Source organism: Lepidochelys olivacea, assembly GCF_965140295.1.
Source record: "Lepidochelys olivacea isolate rLepOli2 genome assembly, chromosome: 15".
Classification (NCBI taxonomy): Eukaryota; Metazoa; Chordata; order Testudines; family Cheloniidae; genus Lepidochelys; species Lepidochelys olivacea.
This window is the reverse complement of record NC_140425.1, coordinates 35,074,567-35,096,698: the sequence shown is the minus strand read 5'-3', so window position 1 is coordinate 35,096,698 and position 22,132 is coordinate 35,074,567. Positions and strand designations below refer to the sequence as shown.

At 47.3% G+C, this 22,132-nt stretch overlaps 1 protein-coding gene and 1 long non-coding RNA gene across 6 annotated transcripts in view; one reads left to right on the top strand and one right to left on the bottom strand.

Annotated features, from left to right (window-relative positions):
* The window catches only part of ZNRF3 (zinc and ring finger 3), a 215,875-nt gene extending 203,273 nt beyond the window's left edge, over nucleotides 1-12,602 (bottom strand). Inside the window, exon 1 of one of the 2 annotated variants that reach the window (XM_084649360.1) lies at nucleotides 12,388-12,602. The gene's annotated coding sequence lies outside the window, so the exon portion shown is untranslated. The remainder of the gene's footprint in view (nucleotides 1-12,387) is intronic. The other variant, XM_084649361.1, reaches the window with a different exon arrangement.
* Nucleotides 12,603-13,037: 435 nt separating this feature from the next.
* LOC311531717 lies at nucleotides 13,038-21,927 on the top strand. Of its 4 annotated transcripts, XR_014714261.1 has the most exons (7): nucleotides 13,040-13,526; nucleotides 13,661-13,803; nucleotides 14,586-14,756; nucleotides 15,554-15,647; nucleotides 15,932-16,159; nucleotides 17,038-17,180; nucleotides 17,637-21,927. It is a non-coding gene; the product is annotated as an uncharacterized lncRNA (long non-coding RNA). The 4 variants fall into 4 exon arrangements; XR_014714260.1 differs by having other exon boundaries at nucleotides 13,038-13,803; nucleotides 15,932-16,170; XR_014714262.1 differs by having other exon boundaries at nucleotides 13,041-13,803; nucleotides 21,292-21,927.
* Nucleotides 21,928-22,132: the final 205 nt, after the last annotated feature.

Sequence of the window (22,132 nt, the reverse complement as noted above, 5' to 3'; positions counted from 1 at the left end):
TTCAGGTTTGAGGCCGAGGCAGGAGCAGTTTTCAGATACAGTGGCTGAAAATGGAAGTTTAAATGCAAGATTAGTCAAGGGATGCTTCTGACTTTGGATCCAACATGGAGGCGAGCAGATCAAACATTCTTCTCCAGCGCCTCACTTTGCTATTCAAAGGCCATAAGTTTAGAGGTTCTATCCTATCGCTACTAAAATAAGTAGTAATTTGAAACTTCTGTATTCATCTCCAAGAACTCAAATTCCAAAGACGGAATTGCTTTGTTTTTCTTCGTACAGCTCACTGCTGCTGAATAGGCTAATCTTTGGGCCTAGGGCCTCAAGCCGTTTACCAGACGACCAGGCTTCAGCTGACGCCTGGAGCTGTGGGTCGCAGCGGCACTACAGCAATGCCTTACAATTAAGGCATCTGGCAGGGATATGGAACGAAACAGCTCTCTTCACAAAACCCCAACATGTTTGTAACCCAAAGCCACGAATAATTCCACACTTCCTGATTCTGATGAGACTATAGGCTCTCCGTTTGAGCAAGACAAAAAAAAATTCACCTACCCTTTTAACTATGGATGAAAGAAGAGACAAGAAATGAAACTTTGCCTTAACAAACTTTTGCTTAAGCTGGTCTCCTCCAATCATTGCCACTCTTCTCTCCTAGCTGCAGCTCTTATTCCAGCTACCTTCTTGACAAGAGTCAGAACCCTAACCCCATTATGTTTCAGTATTTAAAGGTGACCTGCGAAAGAATACCATGGACTTTTTTTCCACTTCTTTAGGATGCACAGAGAAGGCCTGAAGAGGATTGTAAAAGTGCAGGACTCACCCCTGCTGCGCCTCTTGCTGGTTCATGGGAATTAGCTCTTTTCCAGCATGGAGCGCCCTCTGCAGGCCAGTGATCCGCACAGCTCTGGCCCCCATGTACCTCACAGACCCCGGTGCCCCTTCCTCTGGGGTTCTGCCCCCTGCCAGTATCGCTACACAACCCACTATCCCCACTTTGCCTCAGTCTGGGCTAGTGCCGGTCATCACCAAGCCCCTGCTCCCTGGGGCAGACTGCAGTGGAAAGGGCTCTCAACATAGACAAGGGGGTTCAGACCTGCTTCCTTCCTCTGCCTCCCAGTACCTCTATGGGTCTTGGACCAGGCCCTACAGCCTGGGGAGTTGCCAGCCTGGAGCACCCCACTCAGCCTGCTCCTTTCCCAGCATGGCACCACTCTGTACCCTGTCAGGCAGGGAACCAGACCCTGCTCTCTCCTAGCCTGGAGAGACTCTCCTTGGGCCTCTGGCTCCCAGACTCTTTATACAGGCCAGCTGGGGCCTGACTGGGGTGTGACCCAGCTGCAGCTGCTTCCCCAATCAGCCATCCCCAGGGCTGCTTTTAACCCCTTCTATTTTAGGAGTGGGGTAGCCACCCACTACCAGGATTATCCAGAGGAAAAAGCAGCACAGGAAAAAGGAGGGACATCTAAACATTTTAAATTTTCTTAATCATTTTTCCTGAAAGACTAAAAGGCAACTCAACAAGTAAGTAGACTAACATCACACGACCCAAGGAGAGACACACAAGCAACTGAGAAGTTTTTATTCACACTATTTAAACAAATTATACTCTAATACCAAGTATTTGTTAGACTTTATATGCTTCCACTTTCATTTGAGGGCTAGGTAAAACCCATTCTCTGCTCCTCCAGTGAGACAAGGAGCAAAAAACAGGGAATACTAGACTCAACATACCTGGCCCTTGTCCACACTAGGCTTCTTTTCCTAGAGTTTTCCATGCTGGCAGCCAGTCTACAGTACTACTTCCACCAGCAGAGCTGCACGAAGGGTAGCAACGTGATCGTCCCCCTCTATTCGACTTGGTGAGGCCTCATCTGGAGTACGGTGTCCAGTTTTGGGCCCCACATGACAAGAAGGACGTGGAAAATTGGAAAATGTCCAGCGGAGGGCAACACAAATGATTAGGGGACTGGAACACATGACTTATGAGGAGAGGCTGAGGGAACTGGGATTGTTTAGTCTGCGGAAGAGAAGAATGAGGGGGGATTTGATAGCTGCTTTCAACTACCTGAAAGGGGGTTCCAAAGAAGATGGATCTAGACTGGTAGCGGATGACAGAACAAGGAGTGATGGTCTCAAGTTGCAGTGGGGGAGGTTTAGGTTGGATATTAGGAAAAACTTTTTCACTAGGAGGGTGGTGAAACACTGGAATGCGTTACCTAGGGAGGTGGTGGAATCTCCTTCCTGAGATATTTTTAAGGTCAGGCTTGACAAAGCCCTGGCTGGGATGATTTAGTTGGGGATTGGTCCTGCTTTGAGCAGGGGGTTGGATAGATGACCTCCGAGGTCCCTTCCAACCCGGATATTCTATGATACTATGAATGGAGCAAAGGTTTAGGAAAAGGGTTAGTGATGATGCCCTGCTTTGGTTAAACAAGTAGGAATTTTTTTTAAAACCTTGCCGGATTTTAATACAAAATAAATGAACAAGCAAACAAAAAATAAAGAGAATTCTGTTCTCCCTTTCCCCCCCACCTTAGCCAGCCAGGAGACCACATGATTACAATGTACAGCTAACATCCATTACAGCAAATGCAGCACCATGACGCATCAAATTCTGGTCATCAGGCAGCACAAAGAGCCGAACACAACATGAAGTTGCGTCCAACACTGGCAGAAATAAACCACACAACTCTCCTACAACCTCCAGAGGACATTTTTGATCGTATCCAAGATGCTTATTACTGGAGCACCATAAGTGAGTGCTCTATCAAAAGGAAAAAAATAAATCTGTGAAAACAAACAAAGCCCGCAAAAAATAGTTCAAACACAGATGGACAAGACATCAGGCCAGATTCAATGCTGACCTATGCCAGCCTTTGCCAGCACAACCCAAGAAGCGGCTCCTGAGCAATGGGTTTCAAAGATGAAACTTGCAACAGCACACATGCAATACTTCACGTCCACCAGGGAAGCCAAATCAGAAGTGTCAACCAAAGCCTCAGAAACAGGCAGCACTGATCAGGGACAACATGATTGGTGTGACCAATAGATGAGGAATGGCACCAGTGCAAACACATTTGCATTCCCTTCAAGAGTGACTCCCCCACAGGGGTACAGCTGACTCAGAAAGGCGTTATTTATGCCTCCCTGTGCCAGCAAGGAGAATCAAGCACACCAGCAACAGAATTTATTTAGGTTTCAGAGTAGCAGCCGTGTTAGTCTGTATTCGCAAAAAGAAAAGGAGTACTTGTGGCACCTTAGAGACTAACCAATTTATTTGAGCATAATTTATTTACTGCTTTGTTTTAAGACAGAGATAGTCTGGATTTTACAGAGTCACATATTTCAAGGCTGGAATGGACCACGGATCTTCTAGTCTGACCTCCTATATAACAAAGGCCAGAGAACTTCCCTAAAATAATTCCTTGAGCAGAGCTGTTGGAAAAACATCTCATCTTGATTTTAAAATGGTCAGTGATGGAGAACTAACTGTGGCCTTTGGTGAATCAGCCCAATGATTAATAAGGCATACATTTTTAACAGTGAGGTTATTTCCAGTTTGAGTGTCTAGCTTCAACTTCCCACCACTGGCTCAGCTAGACTGAAGATCCCATTATTAAATAAATTTTTCCTCACACAGGTCCTCCTAGACTTTGATCAAGTTGCCCCTTAACCTTCTGTTTGTTAAACTAAATAAACTGAGCTCCTTGAGTCTTTCACTATAAAGACTGTTTTCTAATCCTTTACTCATTCTCATGACTCTTCACTGAACCCTCTCCAATCTATCAACTTCCTTTTTCAATGGTGGACACCAGAACTGGACACAGTATTCCAGCACTGGTCACACCAGTGACCAATACAGAGGTAAAATAATCTCTGTACTCCTACCTCAAGATCCTCCTCTTTATGCACCCAAGAATTGTATTCGCCCGTTTGGCCACAGCTGAACATGAGTTCCCTGCATGATGCCGATTATCCACCATGACCTCCAAATATTTTTCCAGAGTCGCTGCTTCCCAGATTGAGTCCTCCATCCTGTAAATAAGGCCTACACTCTTTGTTCCTAGATGTATACATTTAGCCATATTAAAATGCATATTGTTCATTCGCACCCAAATTACCAAGCAATCTAGATCACTCTGTATGAGTGGACTAGTCCTCTTCATTATTGACCATTTCCATTTTTTGGATCACCTGAAAGTTGTATGAGTGATGCTTTCATCTTTTCTTCCGGGTCATTAATAAAAGTGTTAAACAGTGTATGTGGCCTGGAACCTATCCCCACAGGACCCCACTAGAAACACACCCACTCGACCATCATTCCCTGTTTATAATTCCATTTTGAAATCTATCAGCCAGTTTTTAATCCATTTATTTTTTTTTTTTAAATCAAAATGCTGTGTGGTACCAAGGCAAATACCTTACAAAAGTCTAAGTATATTACAAATCAACACTATTATCTTTATCAAACTTGTAATCCATCAAAAACAGATCTCGGTACAACGATCTATGATCCATAAACGCATGTTGATTGGCATTCATTATATTAATTCTCCCTTAATTCTCAGCCGCTCTATTATCTGGGATCAATGTCAGACTGACAGGCCTATAATTACCCAGGTCATCCCATTTCCCTTTTTTAAATATTGGCACATGAGCTTTCTTCCAGACTTCTGGAACTTCCTTAGTGGTCCAAGGCCTACTGAAAAATCCACATTAAGAGTCCAGCAGGCTCCTAAGCCAGGTCTTTTAAAGTTCTTGGATGTAAATTATCTGGGCCACCTGATTTAAGAATGTCCAACTTTAGTAGCTGCTGTTTAACACCCTACTGAGATACTATTGGAATGGAATGAGTGCATTCATATGATGTGACTCTCATCTATTTTTTCCCCAATACAGAACAGAAAAATTTATTGAACACTTCTGCCTTTTCTGCTTTATTATTGATAATTCTATCACTTCCATATAATGGACAATTCCACTGTTAGGATTTTTTCTTCCTAATATGCTTAAACAGCTTCTTACTGTTTTTAACTGCTGGTAATGGATTTCTACTTGTGTCCCTTGGCTTCCCTTAGAAACTGTAGAAAATTGATAACTTCTGATTTCTATTTATTACTTTCAGCTTCCCCTTTCTTCCATTTGTTTTTTATATATTTTATAGCGGTCTTCACTTCCTGTATAAATCAGGCTGGTTTTTAACAAATACAGCATTCTTCCTGGATTGTGGCTTTTGGGGCATCTAGAAAAGTGTTTGTAAACAACTACCAATTCACATGTTTCTAATTAAATTTCTTCTTACAACTGATTTGGCTCATAATTGTCATAAGGGCCTTTGTGGAACTGGCCTTTTTAAAGTACCTACTACATGTACCATCGGTCTGCTCTTTATTCTGTTTGAACATTATAAATGGGATCAAATTATGATCACTTGTACCTAAGGCTTGGTCTACACGGGGGGGGGGGGGGGGAAATCAGTCTAAGTTACGCAACTTCAGTGATGTGAATAGCATAGCTGAAGTCGACATACTTAGATCTACTTCCTGCGGTGTCTTCACTGCAGTAAGTTGACATGCTGATGCTCTCCTGTCGACACCGCCTACGCTTCTTGCTCCGGTGGAGTACCAGAGTCGACAGGAGAGGGGTCAATTTATTGCGTCTTCACTAAATGCAATAAATAAATTCTTGCTGGATCGATCGCTCCAGAGGTAAGTGTAGACTAAGTTACTCTTCATCTGTGAAGATGAAGTTAAGTATACAATTCCTTCGTTTTGGATGCAACACGTTTTGAGTGAGAAGCGGTCAACTTGATTTAGAATTTCCAAGTCTGTTTTAAATACTGGCAGCCTGAGATCTCCAGCATACCTCACTCAAATTGAAGTATCCCCTAGTCACACAGCTTCTTTTCCCATACATTATAGATTGGCACCTTCCACACCTAGCAGCCTGTTCCCAGCTATGATTTGGTGGTCTGTAGTAGACAACAAATAAGACCCCATCTTGTACTTTATCTGGTAGGACATTCATCCATTACCACTCACAATCATTTCCTTTCAAATTTATCAGTGACCTGAAAACACTTTTTTTTGGACATCTTTCCCCTTTTGTCCATTTTATCCTTCCTAAATAGGTTATAATCATTGATTTGTAATGTTCCAATAATGGGAATCATCCCACCAGGTTTCGGTAATACCAACTAGACTAAATTTAAAGTTTATAAATGAGTAATTCCAACTCCTTATTTGTTACCAAGGCTCCTAGCATTGGTGTATAGGCAATTAAATAATTGCTGGTTTTCATGTCCTTTGGTTCCTTGATTTTCTTCTAAATATCTCTATTTTGTGCTGAGGGCTCTTATCTTCCTTCTTTTGATACTCCCCTTTTGTTATTAGTTTAATCCTTTCTTGACTATTCTAGCTAGCCTGTCCCTGAGAAAACTGGCCCCCCTTCTGATGTGCAGTCCGTCCAAACTGTACAACCCCACCAGAAGACAGGCCAGTGTTCTGCAAAAAACAAAATCCTACACCACTTACTTAGGCAGTGGTTCACTTAAGGAATCTATCACCTTCCGTCTTTTTTTGCTCATGGAACAAGAAGAATCTCGAAGAATGTCCAAGTGATCTTCTTGAACACACTTCTGAGTCATCGATTACCTGTGAGATATCCCACAACACAGCATCATTAGTGCCAATATGTACCACTACCAGAGGATCTTTTCCTCATGAACTTTAAGATTAGTTAGCCTTTTGGAGTGCCATCTTGTGTCTTGGCTCCAGGAAAGTAGCATACTGTTCTGTTATCCACCTGTCCCTTGCAGAATGTTCTTTGTATTCTTTGAGTATTAAATCCCCAGCAAGGATCATCGGTCTTCCTTGGAGGGGCTGAAGAACTCTTTACGGACAAAGTTTATTTTCTTACAGGTAGGGCAGGAGTGCCATTCACAGCTGTCTCATACATCTCTTAGTTCCCCTGGACTAGCTGGATCTTAAGCATCTGTTAGAAACAAACACTTGAGGGGACCTGGTATCAACTGGAAACTCCTAGCCATATGGAACTCCTCCAATTCCTCTTCTCTCTGCTGGCCACAGCCTGCCCATCCTTGTCTGCCTCCATTCCAACACAGTGGAGATGTGATCACTGGACTCTGGTGGTTATCTACTGAGAAGCCTCCTCTATGACCTCCTCTCTCTCCAATCAACATTCTTAGCATCCATCCCCACCCCACTCCTCCCAAAAAAACCACAGGATTTTGTTCTGAGGCATATAGAATATTCCGATCATTTGTTGCCAATACACAGCTGCTGGATCAGACCGTCAATCAGTTTAAGGACTACCAGATGCACAAAGACCTAAAGGACATGCTTTACCAAACTCTTAACTCCAGCCATACTGAAGCGTTAAGAATTTACCTCTTAAAAGCTACCCTAGACACACTTGACCCCAGCCAGACTCAGTCCCAGTAACAGGAGAAACATCATTATTGTATCACTTTTAGACAGAAAACTAATCCGTAACCATTTGATAAGTCATACATTTAAAAGCTAATGCATGTTTAGCTTTTATTTCTGATGGTTTTGTTCTAATGCTTTCAAGACCAGTGAGCAACTGAAACAATTAGAAACAAACATGGTTATGAGGTTGCACAAACACCCACATTTCCTTTTATTCACTCATTTCTCAAACATTTCTAAATATTTAATTTAAAAGAAATATATTTCCACTCTAAAAATCTCTTCAATGATTTTTTCTTCATTTGTTTAAACAAAGAATACACCACTTACTGCAGTTAAACAGATCTTTAACATCACTAGCCAGGTGATTTGCATTTCCAAGTTTCGCAGAATTTCAGATAATGATCCAAAGTTGGAATACATATCTATGAAGCTTGTCAAAAATGCAAGCAATTTAGAAAATTATGAAGGTGCACAAACAAGTTTAGACACCATACAACTTATTCATCAGAAGGCCAGGAAAAAGAGCAAGGAATCCACACTAGAGGTAAGACATGCTATACGTGCTCTAGTGCCTGAGTGCACACATGAAGTGACTTTGATGGTGCTAGTTTTACCTGCTTTGGAGTGACATCTAGCATACTTCACCCTCTGGTGGCTGAAATACCTAAATAAGAGTTATTTACAAGCATAGATTAAAATCTCATTTGAAATCTAAAACACAGTATAGGTTGGAGGTAAGTAGCGGCTCCTTACATATGTGCACAATACTACTAGCCAAAAAAATTATGAGTGGTAAAAAAAGCAAAAATTTGCTTCATTAATTCCCAACTCCCACCCCATGTTCGTGGGTTGCTTTTTTTTTTTTTTTTTTTAGTATCAGGCAAAGCAGCTGGTCCATATTATAATAAAAGGCCACAAAATATTCACTTAACACATTTGCTTCTAGTTATGCCAGTTCAAGTCTTAAATGTATTTTTCCTTTACATTTATATTTAAAAAGACAGCCTCTAAAGTTCTCTCAGTATTGCGCCTCCTCTGGACATCACATATTCAAAGTTTCATCTCATGGCAAATTTTCATGGGAAGAATAAAATCCCCTGTTTTTCAAATGTTTTACGATGCTAAAATTAACAAACCTGATTTTTCCAGTAATGTATATATTTCAGTCACTACAAGCAATTTTTTAAAAAAGTTTAAAATAAACTGAATTGCTTCATTCCTCCACTGAGTTTCTCTCCATCAGCAATCTGATTTCACAACTCTTCTTGTGACAAAGTTTTGTCATTTAGAAAATTTAAAGTTTCACAGTAAATTTCATAACAAAGCCAAGAAGGGAACAGGGAAGAATAGTCTCTTCCCTGATTTAGTTGGGGATTGGTCCTGCTTTGAGCAGGGGGTTGGACTAGATGACCTTCTGAGGTCCCTTCCAACCCTGATACTCTGTGTCTCTGAACTACAAAAGAAAACTTACTATTCAGTATTTTTATACAGAGCTCATGCTCAGACAAACCAATTCTGCAGACCTTGTAAGTGAAATAAGGACAGCTATTAGTGATTACTTAACAAGTAAACTTATTAAAATACCATTTAAGTCAATTTTCTTTACTTAGCCTAGCCAAAAAAAAAAAAAAAATTAAGTCAACAATTGCTAATGACTACAAAGGAATTGGATAAGCACGTCAAAAGTTCTAGACAGAATAGGGAATAGCCTGGTTCTGCTAAACTCCGACATCATCTACCTGCTTAGAAGAATAAAGATAGTTGTAAGTGATGTGTTTAAACTTAATTTTGTATTAAATAGCTAACTGGAGATTAGCTCCGAGTGAAGGACTAGTGAATACACTGAACAAAGTGACCCACAGAAAGCCAAATACATAAAAAGAACAAGGTAGCTAAAAAACAAACATTTTAGCATCAGAAACTGCATAAATTGCTAGAGATATTTTAATATTATGTTTTCTAAGTATCAAAACAGCAAGTTACACGATTCTCTGTGATGAGCCTCAAATCAAAAATTGCAAACATTTCAACCAGGGTGAGCAGGAACACTCAGCAAAAATTCAAGCTTTAGAGAAAGCTAAGTAATTTTGCAAAGAACCTTTACTACCAGTATAGGTAATCACCACAAGAACTGATAAAGAGGCAAAATCCAAAACCATAGCTTCTTGATTGTTTTCTCCAACAAACTGAACATGTTACACTTTAATATTTCCTCCTTCATTTTCTACAAGAGTTGTGTACATGAATCACATAGGACAGCGGTTCTCAATCGAGCCTTTCAGGGGGCCACCACCGAAACCCCAAGACCCGGCACCCACCCACAGGTCAGACACCGGGGGCAACATAGGGCTGACACCCCATCCCTTGCACACGCATACACACACACACATGCACACCCCCCCTCTGCAGGGCTGAAGCCAGGGGTGGAGCAAGGCTGAAACCCCGAGCTCTCCCCCCAACACACACACACACACACACCCCTGCGGAAGCCCTGAGCCCATGGGCAGAGTTCAGGGGGCACAATGGTGCTTCCCCCCCAAAAACTGCAGTGCCTTACCCAGAGTGGGGCAGTCCTGCAGGCAGCTCCACACACACCCCACCTCCTCCTCTCCCTCAGCCCCCCTCAAGCCCCACCCTCTGGCCAGATCCTAGGCTGGAAGCCAGAGCCAGGCAGTGTGGGGCTGCTGCTCCTCTGGCTAGTGGTGCCATGGAGCGGGCAGCCATGGCATTCCCCCGTCTGCTGCTGGTGCCCGGGGTTGCAGGTGCTCCTCAGCAACCAGCCCCCTTTAACTGCTCACGCAACCCATCAGAGCTGCCCAGGTGGGGATCCGGCTCGGCACCCGGCAGAGCCCTCAGGGAGCAGCCACCGGCACACAGCCCCACACAGGTGGGTGGCCTGCTGAGTGAGTCAGGGGTGGAGGTAGCAGTCCCTCCCTGGGCCCTGCTGTGCAGAGCCTGCCCGAGCCCTGCCAGACATTCCCCCTCCCCCGGCCAAAACAGAAGTCAAACTACACCTAGGCCTAAAGGTCCCACCCTTGGCCCAGAGACCCAAGTCCCATCCCCTCTGCCCCGCTGCCTGGCCCTGGAATTTTTATAGCATGTTGAGCGGAAGGCCTCAGAAAGAAAAACGTTGAGAACCCCGACAGCGGCTATCACACAGCATACTGAAGTTTTAGTGCCCTGTTTTGCAGCCTGGAATGGTCAACCATTTCTACCCATGCAAAAACCACCTAGCCAGACAAAGTCGCAGTACTTTACAGCGTGGTACAAGGATCACTTATAAATCCATTCCATGCAAGCTTTGCCTACTGTGACATGTTTTGAAAAAAGACTCTCACCATTGCACTACCATTAATGCAGTTCCCCAGGAGCAGCATTAATGTAAACTGGGCACAGGCACTTTTACCTCCGTATCTTACTTGCCTCAGCACAGCTAGACACAGCACTGCAGTAAAGTCGCTTGCGCCCTGTGCACTCTCATCATTGCTGTCGCTGGTGGAAGTGCAAAGGCCATTTCCCAAAAAAAAACAAAAAAACTCCATAGCATGTTTCAAGAATGCAGGGAAGTTTCAACTGTTGACTCGATGCAGTAATTAATATACTAGCAAGCAAGGTTCACTCAGAACCTGAAGAAAGGAAATTTCAGTGCATTTTCTTTGCAGAAACATTCTCTAGTATATAAAATCAAAACTCCAAACCAACTCAAATCACCGTTATTCTTAGGGGAAGGGCGAGTGAGAGGCCCTAAAAATCGTTAGGCTAGCAATACCCGGATGCGTACAATGCTTTAATAGGTTCAAAGAGATACCAAACCCTTTTAAAGCTCTTCCCACAAGCAGCAGCCTTGGCAATGAAATTTATGCCCACAGACCTACTAGAGTTTCTCCAAAGCCTTTGCAAAGAGAGACAAAAAAGAAACAGCATCCAGTTACAACAATCAGAAGCAGTAGGTCGGCACCACTGCCTTCCTTCGCATCTCAGACAAAGTAAGCCCTGCAAACAGAGTATTTTTTTAATCCCTCCATATCCAGCTTCCTCTGGAATGCAGACTTCTTTCATTTAGTAACAAGGTGGAGGCCCTGTCAGAGAGGGTGAAATCTCCAGGTTACTGCAGCTTCAGAGTTCCTGGTTCTCCCATTCCTATTTAAGTACTTTAAAACAAGGGAGAGGGAAACTATCCGCCGGTTCCCAGTCAGGAGTCAAACTGCAGAAGCAGCGAGACCAGTCAGGGGGCTGTTAAAATCGACATTACACGACAACAAACTTGGCCCTTTGTGGCATGACCAGTCACCTCCCTCCCCCGAGGGGCACTCAATGAGACAGGGCAGCCCAGCACCCAGGGGGATCCTACGGACTTTCTGAACAGGCAACTCCCGCAGCTCTCTGCTCGGGCCAGTGCCCTGCCCACGTGGGACGCCAGAGCTCGGTGCCCCGGAGCCGGGGGCTCGCAGGGCCAGGCCCAGCGCAGACAGCAGGGCGGGGGCTGGAGCCCCATGCAGGGCACGTTCCGCCCCGCACACGGCCGGCGCTTCGGGCCCCCTGTCGCCGCCGGGTCCCCCGCAGCCTTGGCGCAGCGAGCAGGCCGAGCCGCCCCGGGGGCCGCGCGGCGCAGCCTCTCCAGCGGCCGGACCCGCCTCCCCGCAGCCCCGGGGACACCAGGTGCGAGGCGCTGACCCCCCGGCCGGGGTGAGCCGCGGGAGCCGCGGGGGCAGCGCCTCCCGCTCCGCCCCACCGCCCTTCCAGCCCCCCCCCCCGCCCAGGGCGGCCGCCCCGGCGCCCCGAGAGCAGCCCCCAGCCCGGGCTCCGCGGGCCCTGCCCGCCCCCCGCCCGCAGCGCGCACGGGGCAGCCGCCGCTCCCGGCCCAGCGGAGCCATCTTGGGCGCAGGGAGCCGCCGGCCCGCCCCGGCCCGGCCCGGCGCACCGCGCCGCTCACCTGCACGATCTCGCCCTCGGCGCTGAGCGTGGCCCCGGCCCGCGAGAAGCGCCCCTGCAGCCCCGTGGTGTAGGTGGTGTAGTCGCCGCTGGGGCTGGACTCGAAGAGCACCACCTCCACGAACGCCGTCTCCTTGGCCAGCGCGGCGCCCGGGGCCGCGGCCAGCAGCAGCCCGAGCAGCAGCGGCGGCGGCACGGCCGGCCCGGCGCCGGCCCCGCGGCCCCTCATCGCGCGGCGGGACGGGGCAGCGCCCAGCCGCCGCGCATCGCTCGCCAGCGGCTCCAGCTCCGGGCGCCCGGCGGGATGCGGGCGGGTCAGCGCCCCATGGCGGCGGCGGCGGCGGCTCCTCTGCCCCGCGGCGCCCAGCCCCGCGCCTCCGCCTGCCCCTCGCTCCGCTCCGCTCCCCTCGCTCCGGCTCCGGCTCCCGGCCCCCGGCCTGCCTGCCGAGCCGCGTCGCTTTCATCTGCTCCACGTGACAGCTACCGCGGGGTTAGCCCCGCCCCGCGCGCTGACCCGCGCCCGCCCTCCGCTCACGGGCCGGGCGGGCCGGGCCGGGCAGCACCAGGGCGGTCACGGGCCGGGCCGGGCAGCACCAGGGCGGGCCGGGCCGGGCAGCACCAGGGCGGGCCGGGCCGGGCAGCACCCAGGCGGGCTAGGCTGGGCTGGGCCGGGCTGGGCTAAGCAGCAGCTGGGCGGTCACGGGCCGGGCAGCACCCAGGCGGGCTAGGCTGGGCCGGGCCGGGCCGGGCCGGGCCGGGCTGCACTGGCGGGGCCCCCGGGGCGCAGAGCGCCGGGCTCGCGGACCCCGCAGCGGGTGGAAAGCCCATTACTTTACGGTGCCTCCGCCCGGACTCGTTAAAAGGTCACCGCTGCTGCCGAGCCGGGCTCTCCGGGGAGAGGCGCGGAAAGGGGCCCTCCCGGTGGCCCCAGCCGGGCTCCGCTCCAGGCTCGGGAGGCTCCTGACTGTCTCGACCACGTGCAGGGTCAGGCCTGGACGCTTGGCCTTGCCCGGCTTCCCGGTCAGAGCCCGAGTTTTTCTGAGAAGTGCGAAGTAGTGCAGTGCGGCAGAGAGCTACTCCCAGGGCACTCGGGGAGCAGGAGAGGACCCATAAGGGAAAGCAAAGTAATAGTTCTTGTAGGTTTTAGTCTGAAAACTGACTGCTCAAATGGGCTGCTTCTTACCAAAAAGACTGTTACCTACCTTCCCCTAGCAGCTGTTCTTTGGGAGGGGTTGCACATGTCCACACTGTAGGCATGTACCTGTTTCGGGCAGTCGAGAGAGAACCTTTCCCCAAGCCATACCTGTCTGGGCCGGAGGGGCACTGCCTGCCACTGCCAGCAGTCTAAGACTCCACTAGAGAGGGGAAGGAAGGTAGCTTGTGGAATGGACATTTCAAAGAACAACACTTTGGAAAGGTAGGTCATAGCATAACAGAGTTGGTAGGGACCTCTGGAGGTCATCTAGTCCAACCCCCTGCCCAGAGCAGGACCAATCCCAACTAAATCATCGCAGCCAGGGCTTTGTCAAGCCTGACCTTAAAAACTTCTAAGGAAGGGGATTCCACCACCTCCCTAGGTAACGCATTCCAGTGTTTCACCACCCTCCTAGTGAAAAAGTTTTTCCTAATATCCAACCTAAATCTCCTCCTCTGCAACTTGAGACTATTACTCCTTGTCCTGTCATCTGCTGTCACTGAGAATAGTCTAGATCCATCCTCTTTGGAACCCCCTTTCAGGTAGTTAAAAGCAGCTATCAAATCCCCCCTCACTCTTCTCTTCCGCAGACTAAACAATCCCAGTTCCCTCAGCCTCTCCTCATAAGTCATGTGTTCCAGACCCCTAATCATTTTTGTTGCCCTTCGCTGGACTCTCTCCAATTTTTCCACATCCTTCTTGTCGTGTGGGGCCCAAAACTGGACACAGTACTCCAGATGAGGCCTCACCAATGTCGAATAGAGGGGAACGATCACGTCCCTCGATCTGCTGGCAATGCCCCAAAATGCCATTGGCCTTCTTGCCAACAAGGGCACACTGTTGACTCATATCCAGCTTCTCGTCCACTGTCACCCCTAGGTCCTTCTCTGCAGAACTGCTGCCTAGCCCTTCGGTCCCTAGACTGTAGCGGTGCATTGGATTCTTCCATCCTAAAGGGTAACTGTTTTCCCTTCAAGTGATTGCACATGTCCATTCCACTGTAGGTGACTCACAAGCAGATTAACATGGAGGCAGGCTCAGAGTCTATCTGAACAGTGATTGTAGAACAACCCACCCAAAACGAGCATAGTTCCTGGACTGATGGGAAGTGGTATACTGAGCAGCAGAAGTGTGTACCGGTGACCTGGTTGGTGCTTTGGAAAGGTTTTCAGCAGGTACTTGTGCTAGAAAAGCTGCCTGTGCTCTAATCAAATGAGCCAATAGTCTGGGGGTGACATGCTATTCGCTAACTGGTAGCACAAATAAATGCAAGAGGAAATCCTCTGAGTGGAAACCTGTTTGCCTGTCACCTTGTCCAGCATCACAACAAATAACTTTTTGAGGATCTAAAAAGGGCTGGTGCAGTCCATGTAGAAGACCAATGCTCTCCTCACGTCCACCAAATGAAGCTTCTGTTCATCCATATGCATGTGAGGCTTCAGGGAAAACGGCAGAGAGTCCTGTGGCACCTTATAGACTAACAGACGAATTGGAGCATGAGCTTTCGTGGGTGAATGCCCACTTCGTTGGATGCATGTTTCAGGAAAAATGTTGATAAATAAATTGCCAGATTAACATGGAAATTGGAAACTACCTTTGTCAAGAATTTTGGTTGAGGGCAAAGGTAGACTTTATCCTTATGGAAAACTGTAAAAGGAGATTCTGAAACCAAGGGTCTCAGTTCACCCACTCTCCTTACTGAGGCTACTGCAACCAACCAGAATGCCATAGAGAGGTGGAGGAGGAAGCATGGCGCAAGAGGTTCAAAGGAAGTCCCCATTAATTTTGTTAGTACACGATTTAAATCCCATGGGGAACAGGCTCTTGTACTAGAGGGTATCATCTGTCCAACCCTTTTAGAAATCTGATAGTTGTGGGCTTGGGAGAAAAAGTGATCTACTACCCTCCAGTGGGTAGTGGCGCTGAAATCGTATACTTCAGTAGAGCTAACAGTCAGGCCTTGCTGTTTTAGGTGCAACAGATAATCCAGTCTGGTTAATGGAAGCCTGCACTGAAGAGACACTTCTCTGCTGAGACCAGGTAGAAAAATGTTTCCATTTGGCCAGGTAAGTACACCTTGTTGAAGGCTTTCTCCTGTTCTGAAGCACCTTCTGAACATCTTTTGAGCTTTTTTAACTCCTTTCTAGTGGTGTTAGCTGGGAAGTTTCCACACTATTAAATGGAGGGCCTGTAGGTTGGGGTTGAGTAGACTGCAATGGTCTGAAAAATTACATCTGAATCTAATGGGGGAGGTAGAAGGACTCACTAATAGGTTCAAGAACCAGCGTTGTCGAGGCCATGCTGCTGCTCTTAAAATGAAGCAAGCATGTTTGTGCTTGATCTTGAATAGGACTCTAGGTAGTAATGGAATCGGAGGAAAGGCGTTCAGCAGGGAGTTCATCCGTGATAGCTGGAAAGCATCTGTCAAAGACCCAGGGCTGGAATTCCCTCAGCAGCAGAACAGGAGGCATTTGTTGCAAACAGGTCCATGTGGGAAGTTTCCCCAGAGCTGGAAGATGAGCCTAGCGACATCTGGACCTAGTGACCATTCATGGCGAGGGGACAAAGACCTGCGCAGGTGATCTACTGGTGTGTTCTGCTCTCCTGGGAGGTATCCTTCTGGCACAGCTGGGAGGAACGTGCCCCTCCCTGTCTGTTTACATAAATCATAGTTGCTATATTGTGCTTTAACACTGATAGATTTTTTCCCCAGAATATGTGGCTGGAAGGCAGAGCAAACTAGACTGATAGCACGTAGTTCCCTGACCTTAATATGAGTCCTCAGCTCCTGCAAGGACTACTACCCTTGAGTTTGCAGGGTTCCGATATGTGCCCCCCAACCCAGGGACGAGGTATCCATGACCCACGTAAGCATTGGTTGCAGAGAAACTAAGGGAACTCCTACATAAAGGGTCTGAGGGTCTGTCCACTGGTCCAGAGAGGACAAAATTACCTCTGGAACACAAATTTCTCTGTCTGGACAATGACAAAAGGGGGCATCCTTGAAGTTTCCTGCGGCATAATCAGGTGAGTTACGTCATGTAGGTACCTGCTGCCATGTGCCCCAGAAGTCTGAGGCAAGCATGCACTGTAGTCTTGGGATGTGCTTTTAGATCCAGTACCAGGTCTCAAAGCATTTGGAACTTTGACTGGGGCAGAAATGCTCTGGTTTGTATGGCATCCAGGAGTGCTCTGATAAACTATTCTTGCACAGGTTTTTAGAATTGATCTGACTTGACTGAGTAAGAGACTCAGTGCATTGAGGGTGGACTGAATTATACCCACACTGGACAGCACTTGAGAGTGCATCCAGCCTGTCACCAACCAATCATCCAGAAGGGGAATGCATGGATTCCCAATCCTCTTAGATACACAACTGCCTTACCTTGCACATTGTGAAAACGCTGACAGACCAAATGGAAGTAGTGTAAATTGGTAATGTGTTTCATTTGCTAGGAACATGATGAACTTGCGGTGGTCTAGAGGGATCACTATATGGAAGTAACCATCCTTTAAGTCGAGGGCAGCATACCAGTAGCCCTGTTCAGGGAAGGAATGATGGCAGCTAGGATAACCCTGGGGATCTTCATTTTCTTCAGGTACTTTTTTAACTCCCTTAGATCTAAAATAGCTCTGAGACCCCCTTTTGTTTTGGGAATAAGGAAATAGCAGGATTAAAAACGGTTCCCACTGAGAAATTGAGGAACTTCCTCTATTGCACCCACTGGAAGGAGAGATTAAACCTGCTGTAAAACGGTGTTGTGAGAGTGGTCCTTGAAGAAGGATGGAGAAGGAGGGGATAGAAACAAACTGAAGTCAATATCCCACATCCACCATGCTTAGGATCCACCGAACCAATGTGACATGAGTCGAAGCACAGAGGAAGCAGGAAAGACAATAGGCAAAGGTAAGGGTAGGAACAGATTCGTCTAAAGTATTGACAAGCCTGTCAGAAATGCATGTTTAGACTGGACCATTGATTGAGAGGAACCTGCTGTTGCAGACAGAGAGGTGGTGGACACTTTCTATAATTCTTGTCCCTCTTTTTTTGGCAGGTCTTGGGCCTGAGGTATAAAGCTCTGATATCTGTGAGCCTTCTGGGGCCAGAATTGCTTCCTCTTCATTGCCAGTGTGTAAATTCCAAGGGACTTCAGTGTTGCCCTGGATTCTTGTAAGCTATGCCACCTATTGTCCATTTTTTCTGAAAAGAGGGATGGACCCTCAAATGGCAAATCCTAGATGGTCTGCTGTACTTCAGGAGGGAGACCAGAAGATTGCAGCCATGAACTTCTCCTCATAGAAATAGCAGATGTCATGGAACAAGCTACTGAGTCTGCCACATCCTAACTGTCTTGAAGAGCTATCCTTGCACCCCCGCTTACCCTGCTCTATCCTGAGCCAGCGCCTGCCTGGAATCCTCTGGTAGCGTGTCTTTAAACTTCAGGATGTTTTCTCATAGGGTAAAATCATAGCAATTTAGGAGGGCTTGCCAGTTAACAATTCTTGGCTGCAGAGTGTCTGTTGAATAAGTTTATGACCAAACAGGTCCAGCCTCTCTGATTCCTTACTCTTCAGCGTCAATGCTTGGTGACCCTCATTCTCCTGCTCATGAGCTGATGCCACCGCCAAAGGGCCTGGGGGTGCGTGAGAGTAGAGGGGTTTGAAGCCCTTAGAAGGGACACAGTAGCTCCTCTGTGCCTGTTTCGCTGTAGGCGGAAGGGAAGAAGGGGTCTGTCAAAGTGTTTTAACCGGTTCTAGAATTGCTTCATTACCTTGGAAGTACCACTCTGGTGGGTCTCACAGAAGCTAAAGTATCCACTAGCTTGGGAGATTTCTTATGGACCGATTCCACATGAACATCTAAAACTGAGGCCACCTTTTTAAGCAGTTCTTGGTGAGCACTGTTATCCTCTGGTGATGGAGAATCGCTCGCCATCTCTACAGCCTCATCTGGTGATAAGGAAAACGACACACCAGGATGCTGAGGCAATGGCTGGTTTGCCACTTACAGTGCAGGAACTGTTTGAGCAATTTCAAGTTGCTCAGTACCAGGCATCAGAGAACGTTGCCTGTGATGCCAATGATCTTGATGCATCCTTGGGGAAATAGACTCAGACAGGTGAGGAAAAGTCCTAGCACAGGCAGGGACACCCCTCGGTGGACAGACCTGGTGACTGTGGTCCCAGGGTTATGCATGCCCTTTCCCTTGTGACATGTCCACTGCTGGGACAATCCGGGGCTCTGATGGAAGGTGTAAGGTTCTTTTCTGGTATGAGACACAAAAGACTCCACTTCCAAATCCGACAAAGATAACTGAATCCTATGGTAACGGAGGAGCAGAACCCAGGTGGACAGGAGACAGATAAGTGAACCCAGAGGCAGCAGTGCCAGGGATATTAACAGCAGCTTGCCCCTGGAGTGGACTGACCTCCGAGGGACCAGGAGCAGCATCGGTAACGCATGCTCTTGCGGAGCTGGCATAGGCACTAGACACTGCACTGGCTGGAACCCTTCCTCCATCACCAGGGACATTGGTGTTGAGAGGTTAAGTAATTCTCTGGCCACAGCATATGCTTCTGGCATTGCTGGTGTCAGGATTGGGTCTTGGGTCTGACCAATAGAAACTTCAGGGGCTAGCTTTGGCAGACACGGCACAGGTTCTGCAGTAGATGCATCCCCTATTGTGGCAGAGGCATACTGTGGGGAACGCTCCCCCTCGGAATCCCTCCCAGACATCTTGCTTTTGTCCTGCCTCGGTTATGAAGATCTTGCTGGACAAGGTACCGTGTCCTTGGCAGATCTGTCTCCTCTTCAGCATCGGAGACAGAGAATGGGGTGCTAAAGACATCTCAGGAGGCACATGCTGCATCAGTAGTGCTGCACTTGGAGTGCACCCTGAACCCAACGGCTCCCAGGGAGGGCAAAGTGCCACCTCCGTAAGGAGACAGATCTCACTGTTCTGCCTCTTTTTGAGCAAGGCTTAAATCATCTGCAAATGTGACCTTTGTCACTTGGTGTGGGACTCCCCCAGACGTCTCAGGCAGCTGGGATGTGGGTCATGGACCAGCATCATTCTGGCACACGACCAGCAGGACTTGAACCCCAGCGAGCCAGAAATGGCTCCAGTCCCAGTATCAAGTAATTAAACTTGGTCCAAAAGGGACCCAAACAACTAAAACCTAATATTAATGCTACGCTATATCTAATTAACTACTAAGTACTAAATGAGAAAACAAGCTATATACAAAGAGAGAGGAAAATAAACTTGCCATCGCAATACTGGATGGAAGCGTTCCAACAACCATCACTGGCGATAAGAAGGAACTGAGGGGGGTCGGGGTGGCTCCACCCTCTTATATGGGCACACGGTGGTGCACAGATGTTGTAGGCACTAGAGCTGTCCCAACAGGTACAATTGAGGGAAAAAGTTCTCCGATAACTGCATGAGGCGCACAGTCACATACAGTGAATGGACATGTGCAATCACTCAAAGAACCCCTTCGTTGTATTCAGAGTGGCACAAGGTTGCTTAACTGAACAAAGATTTTAATGGGATTTACTCATGTTAGCACTGGTAAGTCACTGTTCAGTGCCCATCCATCTAGATTCTTGTACTGTGCCCATCACCATAGTATCCAAGCTTTATATGGTGATTAGGCATTTATAAGATGCCTCTAAAAACATTGTCATAGATATCTGACTCTTGAGTGAGCTGACTTCTAATTGAGGTGAAGAGTCATCAACACAATAGTTAAAAATACTGCAACTGGAACTTGATTATGGTTGATGATGCACAAGCCAACAAGAACTAGGATGACCAGACAGCAAATGTGAAAAATCGGGACAGGGGGTAATTGGAGCCTACATAAGAAAAAGACCCAAAAATCGGGACTGTCCCTATAAAATCAGGACATCTGGTCACCCTAACAAGAACTCAGCTGACTTCCACATCCCACTGCAGTCTGTAGTGCTAGCATCTGCTTAGTTTACAAGCTGGATTTCATTTTTCAGGCTCATTGTTTATAGATATGTGCTCAGATAGTACGTGCCTTATAAGAGGCTAGCTAGGTAGGCATGACAGAATCATGGAATCCCATGAAGCTACATTTATGGTCACTTTTCAGACTATAGCCACAAGTTAAGTAAATACCATTCTAATTTGATACACCTTGAACGATTGACTTATATGTAATTTTCACACTTAGAAATTCAAATGAAAGACTAATTTCTTTTGATGGCATTTTACCCCTTCTTGGTACATGTACTACACTATTTTTATTTATACAATGCCAAAAAGTGCGCTTGGCAGCTAGAGATTTCTTGGTGTGTGCAGTTGTTACCTGAAGGGTGATTAGATATTTGATCTCCAGGTTGATATATTCTGATTATATGATCAACTCAGACACATATAGGGTCCCTTCACGTCCGTCCAATAAATAATGGAAAGGGACACCCCCTACCTCTCAATCTTCAAATTTACCAACACACGACAAATGACCTGCAGGTGGGACACCGGAGTTCTGGTGCACTCTCACTGACAGAGCGTAATGGTTTCTAACTGTAAAACCTACTTCTCCCTGAGTCAACTAAACCGGTTTTGCCATCTGTACCTAGCTTCCCCGGGGCATGGTGTGGGGAGGTGGGAAATAGTCCATACTCATGCAATCTGCCAAATTCAATTAATCCTGCTGCTTCTTCCCTCTTCCCCAGGTTGAACTAGTTTAGGCCAACTCTAACAGGACTCCGCTGCCTTACCTGCTCTTCTGAAACCCAAAAGGCTTCCAGTAGGAGCAGCAGCAGCTTCTCTTCTCTTCCCCTCCAATAAGCCATTGTTTGAGGGATGCAAAGTGTGCCAGCCTATGAGGAGTGAGGCTGCTCAAGGCCTGCTCTCCTCCTTCCTCTGCCCTGTGACAAATGTGATGGTCTTAGCTACTCTCCCATCCCCAAGAGGCATCTGCTTCTGAGCAGCTCAGCTTCCTTCCTCCAAAGTCTCTCTCTCCTGCTTTTAAGGAGGGAAGAGGAAGAGAGGAGTAAGGGAAGAGTCTCTCCTCCTCCCTTCCTCACCCCCACCAAGCAACTAATTCTTGTCTGCAGAAGACAACCTTAATTGGGGGATAAAGCCTGAATCAGTAGCAGTGCAGAATGCACCCCAAACTACAGGGGGTTTGAGAACTCTAGGGATATCCCTTCCCAGTAGAGACTTCCACCCTAGAGAGCCTCCCAGAAATAAGTTGTTAATGCATGGAATGTTTACTAATTTGCATATGAAAGGCAGTGATGTGAAAGCCCTTTTTAGTTGCAATATGATTGCTAATTAAAGTGATTGTGAGCAGCTTACTTTATTAAATCCACACTTTGTCATGTTCGAAGATCCAGTCTACACTACTCCATGTTTTGTAACCAGTTCATGATATTCATGTGACCCAGTTAAGTCCATGTGTCTGTGTTGTGAAAAAGCAGCAATGTTTTTTGGGGACAGGAAGAGTGCTAACCTTGCAACCTAGCCTCGTTTATGATCAGTGCATTCTCCAAAAAGATGAGCTATCTGCAC